Source organism: Triticum aestivum, chromosome 2A (genome assembly GCF_018294505.1).
Source record: "Triticum aestivum cultivar Chinese Spring chromosome 2A, IWGSC CS RefSeq v2.1, whole genome shotgun sequence".
NCBI classification, from domain to species: Eukaryota; Viridiplantae; Streptophyta; class Magnoliopsida; order Poales; family Poaceae; genus Triticum; species Triticum aestivum.
This window is the reverse complement of record NC_057797.1, coordinates 402,217,635-402,225,536: the sequence shown is the minus strand read 5'-3', so window position 1 is coordinate 402,225,536 and position 7,902 is coordinate 402,217,635. Positions and strand designations below refer to the sequence as shown.

At 42.3% G+C, this 7,902-nt stretch overlaps 1 long non-coding RNA gene across 1 annotated transcript; it reads left to right on the top strand.

Moving 5' to 3' along the window:
* The first annotated feature begins 3,739 nt into the window (after positions 1-3,739).
* Positions 3,740-5,491, top strand: LOC123188807 (uncharacterized). Its single transcript, XR_006495210.1, has 2 exons — positions 3,740-4,925; positions 5,002-5,491. It is a non-coding gene; the product is annotated as an uncharacterized lncRNA (long non-coding RNA).
* Positions 5,492-7,902: the final 2,411 nt, after the last annotated feature.

Genomic DNA, 7,902 nt, shown 5'->3' with positions numbered 1-7,902 from the left:
TTAGAAAAACATTTCTATACGAGAAAGTTGCGCATTTTCCATAGCTTTCCAACGCAATATCATTTGCGTCAATCCGACAGACCGTTTGCAAAAAATCGCGAAAATACTTTTCGCCCAGAATTTCACCGTTTTTCAAATTACTTTTAAATCATATAGAATTAGAAAAAAATACATATATGGAAGATGCGGATTTTCACCAGCTTTCCAATGCCATCTTATTTGCTCAATTCCAACAAACCGTTTGAAAATTGAGTCCAAAATACGATTCACGTTTTCGGTTTTGAAAAAAATGGTTTTTTCAAAACTGCTCTTAAACCATAATGATTTTGCCAAAACGTTCAATATACTTGAAATATGGTTGTCAAGAGCTTTCCAACGATATATTACACGTCCCGTTCTGACAAAAAAATTACAAAAAAAATTGAACTAAAGAAGACGATTCGTTAAACAAAACTGAAAGCATCAGTTCAACCGCTTCTAAAACATCAGTACAACCACCTAAAACTGTCAGTTCATGCAGGGTAATAGAATAATATTCTGTTACGCGTAACAAAATAGCCCATATGATTAGAATAACTATTTGGATCACAGCCCACCTTATAAGGGCCCGACTGCTCCCTCCCGAACTTCCGGAACTCCCGAATCCATATAGCGAAAAAAAATCACACCCACGATCTCTCCTGCACCACTTCTTCCCGGGAAACACTTTCCCTCATACTTCTGATGTTTTCCCTTTATCAGACCAATCCGGCACCGTAGATTTGTTTTCCATCGTATGGCCAGAAACCTCTGCCTATCTCTCCACTAAATGCACCCATTAATCAGGAATGGAAGCTGCCCCACCAACCCGGTAATTATGCACCCACGGTTAGGGAAATCAAAACGGGCCATAATTAATTGCTCCACCGCTGTTCTAGCCACGCTTGGCGATCTCTCCAGTCTACCTGCCGCGGTAGTGCATCAGCCCATCGTGGCGGTCCGCAGCGTCGACGTCCTCTTTTACAAGCTACCATGGTGGCCTTAATGGTGAGCACCTCGCCGATCTGGGCATGATTTCCCCCCTCCGTCCTCGTCTCATTGCAACGCCTTTGCTAACCTTGTCGTCCGCGTAGCCCTTCAACATCGACGCACCAAGGTGTGCGGAAGCCTCGCCAACATCGCCGCTGAGGTCGATGTTACTGGTGTCTGGTTCCGGCGTCCCTTGTTCGCAACGACGGAAGGACCATGCATCGCTAGTTCATACGACGTGCTACATGCATGCCCTACTTTTGCATCTTCGGTCCATATAGGTGTGTTCAACTTTGCTTCATATGTATTATGCACAACCAATTGTTGCTTCCTAATTTCCCACATATTATGGAGAAGATGCCGATCACCCCCTTCCAGATCTGGTTTTGAATGACTACCTATAAATATTTTGTTAATCCCACTTTTAAAAATCTATGCTTCCACTACGCAGATTATGTTAGATTGCATGATATGATGCTTCCTAAATTTCATGCTTCATACGCTTAGTTTGCTTCGTAAGCACCATGGTTGTGTTTCTTCAACAGTTTCCTTCATATGTTTGAGGCTTGTTCTTCGATACTGTTCAGTTTGCTTCATTTTCATTGTTCATATTGTTTTGTAGGCGTTCTATTTGAAGTCAAACCAAACAATTCATGCCTCCTAAATTTCCCCAATGCCTACGGGAGTGGAAGAAAATGTTTTGCCGACGGTGAGCATGGAGCGGTGGTCATTGGTGGGTATGACGTGTGGAAAGAAATTGTGCATGAAAAGTATATGTCATTCGCGTAGTTCTTGCAGGTGAATAAGTCATTCGCGTAGTTCACCGCCACCTCCATCCAGGTGAATAAGTCATTCGCGTAGTTCTAGGCCATCAATTTGAGGAACTAAATATGTGTTATATGTCATGAAAAGTATATCACTAGATTTCTACAAGGATGTAGTTTCTAAATATATATTTTTTGTCACATATAATACATATTTAGATAGTTAAATCGTCAACCTAGAACTACACGAATGACTTATTCACCGAGACGGAGGTAGTAACGTAGTTTCTAGGAAGCAATTAGTAACTAGAAGGAGAGAATTAGGAATAGTGGAGAGGTCAGCGGGAGGACATGCTATATACGTGGGACTCTTCAAAGCAATTAATTAGGAGGGAGAAAACTCAGCGGCTAACTATCACTAGAAGAACGCCCGTGCGTTGCAACGGGGCCACATTAATTTTAAGAGTTCAATATTAATATTCTCATACATATCAATCCTTCTTCTCCTTCCGTCTGCCACCGAGACAGGGACCTAGACTCTGTGATGCTCTTATTGATTTCAAACCCAGACGAGATGGGGTGGTGGGAGGGGGGACGAAAAAACCCAGACGAAACAAAGGAGAAGGAGAGCCTCATCAGTAGCATCATGGTGAATTTCAAACCTAGCGTTATGCTCCGCCCAACGAACATGGACGCCGCCGCCGGCGGCCCGGTGGAGCTCGAACCCGAGAGACTCTGCTGCTTGCTGGGAGGGGTCGGGGAGGGTCGGAGCACATGAGCATTGACGTGAAGACAGAGTAGGCCGGGGAGATTACTGTGCACGCCGCACAGCGACTTGGACCTCGGAGGGCCTTAGCTCTGTCAGGAGGAGGTCCCGAGTTCCTGCCGAGGACAGCCTGACGGGGGAGACGCACGGCCGCTCGCGCTGCCCGCAACGCGACCACGCCCTGCCCTAGGGTTCTGCGACGGCGGCAGCGTCGTCCACAGCCACACCCTCTCTGAGTCCTGCCCTGAACTGGGGTTCCGAGATGGCGGCGGTGGCGGAGGTCTCTGAGGTTGGAGAGGGGCAAGATGTAGGACGGCGGAGGCTGGAGCCTGGAGCGATGGCGGCGTTTCGGGATTGCAGGCAGGGGGACGTGCGAGGTGAGTGTTTTTTTCACCGGTTTATGTTGTGTTGCCTGCACGGATATATAGGAGAACAAATAGGTGGATTATAATTCCTTCCATTGTATAAGTGCTGGGAAAGGAAGCGAGGGACAAAAATCAATCGAGGGGCCTTTAAGAGTAGAGATTAGTTAATTGGATTTTTCTTTAAAGTCTGTTATTTGTTTTCTTAAAATTTATTATATGTTTCCTAAATCAAATTGCATTGATGGGATGGATCGATTGATTTGGATAGTCTATTATTTGTTTCCTTCACATCCATTATATGTTTTCTAAAGCAAATTGCATTGATGAGATGGATCGTTTGATTTGGATGGATCGATTGATTTGTTTCCTTAAAATTGGATTTTTTTTAAAGTCTGTTATTTGTTTCCTTAAAATTTATTATATGTTTCCTAAATCAAATTGCATTGATGGGATGGATCGATTGATTTAGATAGTCTATTATTTGTTTCCTTCACATCCATTATATGTTTCCTAAAGCAAATTGCATTGATGAGATGGATCGTTTGATTTGGATGGATCGATTGATTTGTTTCCTTAAAATTGGATTTTTCTTTAAAGTCTGTTATTTGTTTCCTTAAAATTTATTATATGTTTCCTAAATCAAATTGCATTGATGGGAGGGTGACGCATGGAAAGTTATGATCCGTTAAGATTTTTTTCGTTGTGTGAGAGGGTGACGCGAAACTAAACCGGTGGGGTAGGGGAGGAACGAAAAAAACTAGCGAAATGAAACGGGTGGGAGGTGGGAGGAAGTACCAAAGAAGTACCAAAAAAAACCGGGTGAGGTGGGACGAAAAAAAACCTGGAAGCGAGACTACCAACTGCTTCATTAGGAGTAGAGATATGTCAGATCGGACGGATAGCATGGTATTAATCCTACGGTCATCGAGTGGTCTGATGGGAAGCAAGGGATCAGTAGTCTGATCCCTAGCGTTCCCCCTTCTTCCCTCGATCCCCAACGCCCCCCGATCCTATCGCCGCCGCTGCCTACCACGCCTCCTACCGGCGTGCCAGCACCAACGCCTCCTTCCCGGCGCACCGTCGTCCCCGCCTCCTCCCGGCACGAGGCCGCCTCCAGACTCCTCCTGGGACGCCGTCGCCCCCGCCTTCCTCCTGGCGCGCCGCCGCCCCTGTCTTCTTCAACTGCCACCATGGACCACCACCTCTGCCCCGATCCACCTTGGTAGTGGATCCTGAGCGCCGTCGCTGACCATGGATCCTGGGCGCCGCCGCCTGTCTTTGGATCCCGCCCGCCGCCGCCGGGGTCCCCGACTGAAGACGACCAAGCCATGGATCCTGGGTGCCATCGCGGGCCGTGGATCCCGGGGCGGCACCGCCTAGCTCTGATCCCGCCGGCCGCCACCGAGGTTCCCGACTGAAGATGCCCTATGCCGCGGCACTCAGGCCATTCGCCACCGCCACCTCTTGCAGTTCACCGCCACCATCCAGCGCGCCCCCGGTCGCCCCCAGGACGCCAGGAACCACCTGACTCCCCTGGTTCGCCTACATCGTGGGATCACTTCGCGTCGGTTCGCGAGGCCACAACCCCTGCCCTCCAATTTCATCACTTTTTTGTGTTTGTCCTCTGAAAAAATTGGCCATCGTTGCAGGCTAGCTTCACCAGATTATTCAGTTCAGCTCTAAACAAATGAGCATTATACTTTGTTGTCCAGTTTTGGGAAGGTTGAAATTGTTCCAGAAGGTGAAAAATATGTCCAAGTATATCAGCAGCTTTGGGAAGGTAGAAATTGTTCCAGAAGGTGAAAAATATGTCCAAGTATATTTTCTAGAACACCGACACTCTCTGGACATCATTGGTATATGCTACAATTATCCCTCGAGATTGATGTTATCAACCACTATCAAATATTCCCTGGACATCATTGGTACTACTAATCTCCACATATATGCACAACTAAGTGCAATCAGTCTGTTCTGAACACCTGCAGCAGGCATGGCCTCATGCTACAGTTCAACTTTCAAGTAAATTCTACTACTCCTAAAGTTCAGGGAATATTTGATATCAGTAATCAGTTAGTAACTGACATGAGTTTGTTAGTTACCTGTTACAGAGAGCCTGACAGGACTTCCTCCGCCGACAGACACTGCACGCCATGAGAAAGTTCAGGGAATATTTGATAGTGGAAGCTACACTGTCACTGTGCACCACAGCTGATAAAGTTTCTCCAATAATGCTGCACCTTTTATTTCCTCATCATCTGCCTTTCTCCCAAGCTTTTAGTATTTCTTTTGCATGCCAGAATGGCTGGAGCGCAAAGTGAAGCCTGAAGCCAACCTGTGTTGTGAGCATCAGTAGCTAGTCACGTGCTGCGCTGGGCCAACAAAACAGCTTGCAGTTTTGTTCATTTCAAGGCGGTTAGGTGGGGTGGGAATCCTATTTATTCAGATGCGCTTGTACCAACACTAATTATTTTGATTGACGTGATAGTACTAATCTACTGACATGGTCCGGGAAAGGCCACTACAGTGACTAAATTTAACCAGGGATTCGCACTTTTGTGGCGCTGCAGAGATCACATCGTTTTTTCTATGTTCATCGTCAGAGTGCGAATGGGAACTCCCACATGTAAAGTTAGTACACAAGCACCGTGTAGTGTTAAAAACGCTTTTACATTACAAGACGGAGGGAGGGAGTAAGAAAGTTGCTTAGAAGAGATGCTTAAAAGAATAAATCATTGGTATATTTTCTAGAACACCGACACTCTCTGGACATCATTGTTATATGCATGCCGATGTTATCAATCAACTTTAACATATATGCTACAACTATCCCTCGAGATGGAACTGTTGTAGTAGACTTGTATCCATGCTGGATGTAGAAAACAAATGTTCATGTTAATGAATATTGATAAAAGTTGGGAAGAGGTTCTCTCCTTTTGTTTTTTTCTAGAATTGTTGTTTTAGAGAGTGTTGTTTCAGAGAGTGTTCACTTTTAAAAGAAAGCATTTTCCATGTTTCCAAAAGAAATTAGAAGTTCAAATTTCACAAACATAGAGGTTCAATGTTTATTACAGAACCAAGAATGTCAAATTAAAAATACAAAGAAGTTCAACTTTTTAATAATAAAGGGGTTATACAAAAAACCTAGAGGTTCGAATTTAAATAACCGAGAAGTTTGATTTTTAGTACAAAACCAAGATGATCAAGTTAGTGTGACGCCATCGCCGCCAGTGTGGCGCCTCAACCCGTGGTTCCTCTGTTCTGGCCATGTGTGGTCGTTCAACAAAGCCGTCTGACGCAGTCAAACTCGAATGCTCCTTGCTGCTGCTGCCTACATCTTATCATATGGCCAAACATGTCAAATTGTAATTTTCTTGTGTACAAACAGCGATGGTTTTGTTATCTTTTGTGTGTCGGTTTGACTTTTGTGAGAAGTCCACACTAATATAACAACATGTCGTTGTATTAGTAGACGCATGGCAATTTCATTTTTTAGAAACTTTTAGAAAGAAACTACATATAGAAGTTCATGTTTCAGAAATTCTGAAGTTCAAGTGTACTACATACAGAAGAAATTCATTAAATGAAAAAAGGGACCACCAAGGACATTTCACCGACAGAAAAAAATGCCTAAAAATGTCGCGAGACAAAAAAAACTTCAAATGATATAACATAGCAGGTTCATAGAAAGTGGAAAAAACCATAATTTGTTTTGTAAGTTTAACCATTTCTAAGAAATACCTTGAAGTTCAAATTTAAATAATAGGGTGATTTAATGTTTATTACAAACCCATGATTTTCCTCGTTACTTTAGAATAAACAAATAAGTTCAAAAATAAAAATGGAGTAGTTCAAACAGTTTATAAAAATGGTGTTTCTTCATTTTACTAAATTGGAAAAGTTCAAATTTAAATAACATAGAAGTTCAAAAATGTTTATTCCAAAACCAAGAAGGTCAAATTAAAAAAACCGAGCAGTTTAAAAAGTTTGTAAAACATATATTTGCCCCTGTTTTTTAAGATATAGAAGTTCAACTTTAAATACTTGAGCAGTTCGATATTTATTACATAACTAGGACTTTTCCCGTTACTAATGAATAACACCAAGAAGTCCAAAATTAAAAAAAAATGAAGTTTTTTAATGTTTATAAAAACTCAGATTTTTCCCCAAAGCTAAAGATTAAAACCAATAAAAAAAGTAGAGCCGTTCAATGTCTGTAAAAAACTCAAATATTTTCACGTAACCACGAGAAGATTAGATTGATAACTGCGAGAAGGTCACGCACTACATGTTGTGCATTTTGTATTAAAAAAGAATGAAAAAAGCAAAGGCTGAAAGTTTTGTTACTAGAAGTTCAAGTGCTCAGCCCGAGAAAATTCAGAAATTCATGTGAGAGAGGTTGAACAAAAATACGTGACAAAATTTCAAGGTGAAAACAACAGGGAGTTCAACTACTTCGTTTCAGAAGAGAATAAAAGAACACAAAACTAAAAGCCTCAAAGGTCTGTTGCAAGAAGTTCACGTGCTCCACCCTGCACGGTTCAAAAATTATATTTACAAGACGTCCTTCCTTCATTTACATGTTGTTTTGAAAAACAAAAAACAACACTGTTTTGCCATCTTTAAAAACCCGCTCTCAAACGACAACGAATTTGTAACACATGTCTACATGAAAAACTTGCTGCCATTCATAAGCTTTCCATCGAGTATATTATGTGTCATATTTTGATGAACGGTTTAAAATTTTCATGTATACCAATTAAAAAATGTTTTGATGTATTCAAAAAATTCTTACCTGTTGAAAGAAAGTTCATAGAGAAAACAACGAGAAGTTCAAGTACTGCATGTAATGCATTTCAGCGGAGAATAAGAGTATAGAAAAAATAAAAGTTAAAAATGTTTATTGAAAGAAGTTCGAGTGCTATGTCCGGAGAAGTTAAAAAATTCTTGCGAGAGAAGTTCACCTTGTTTTCCATGTTTGATTTTTTCCATGTAAAAA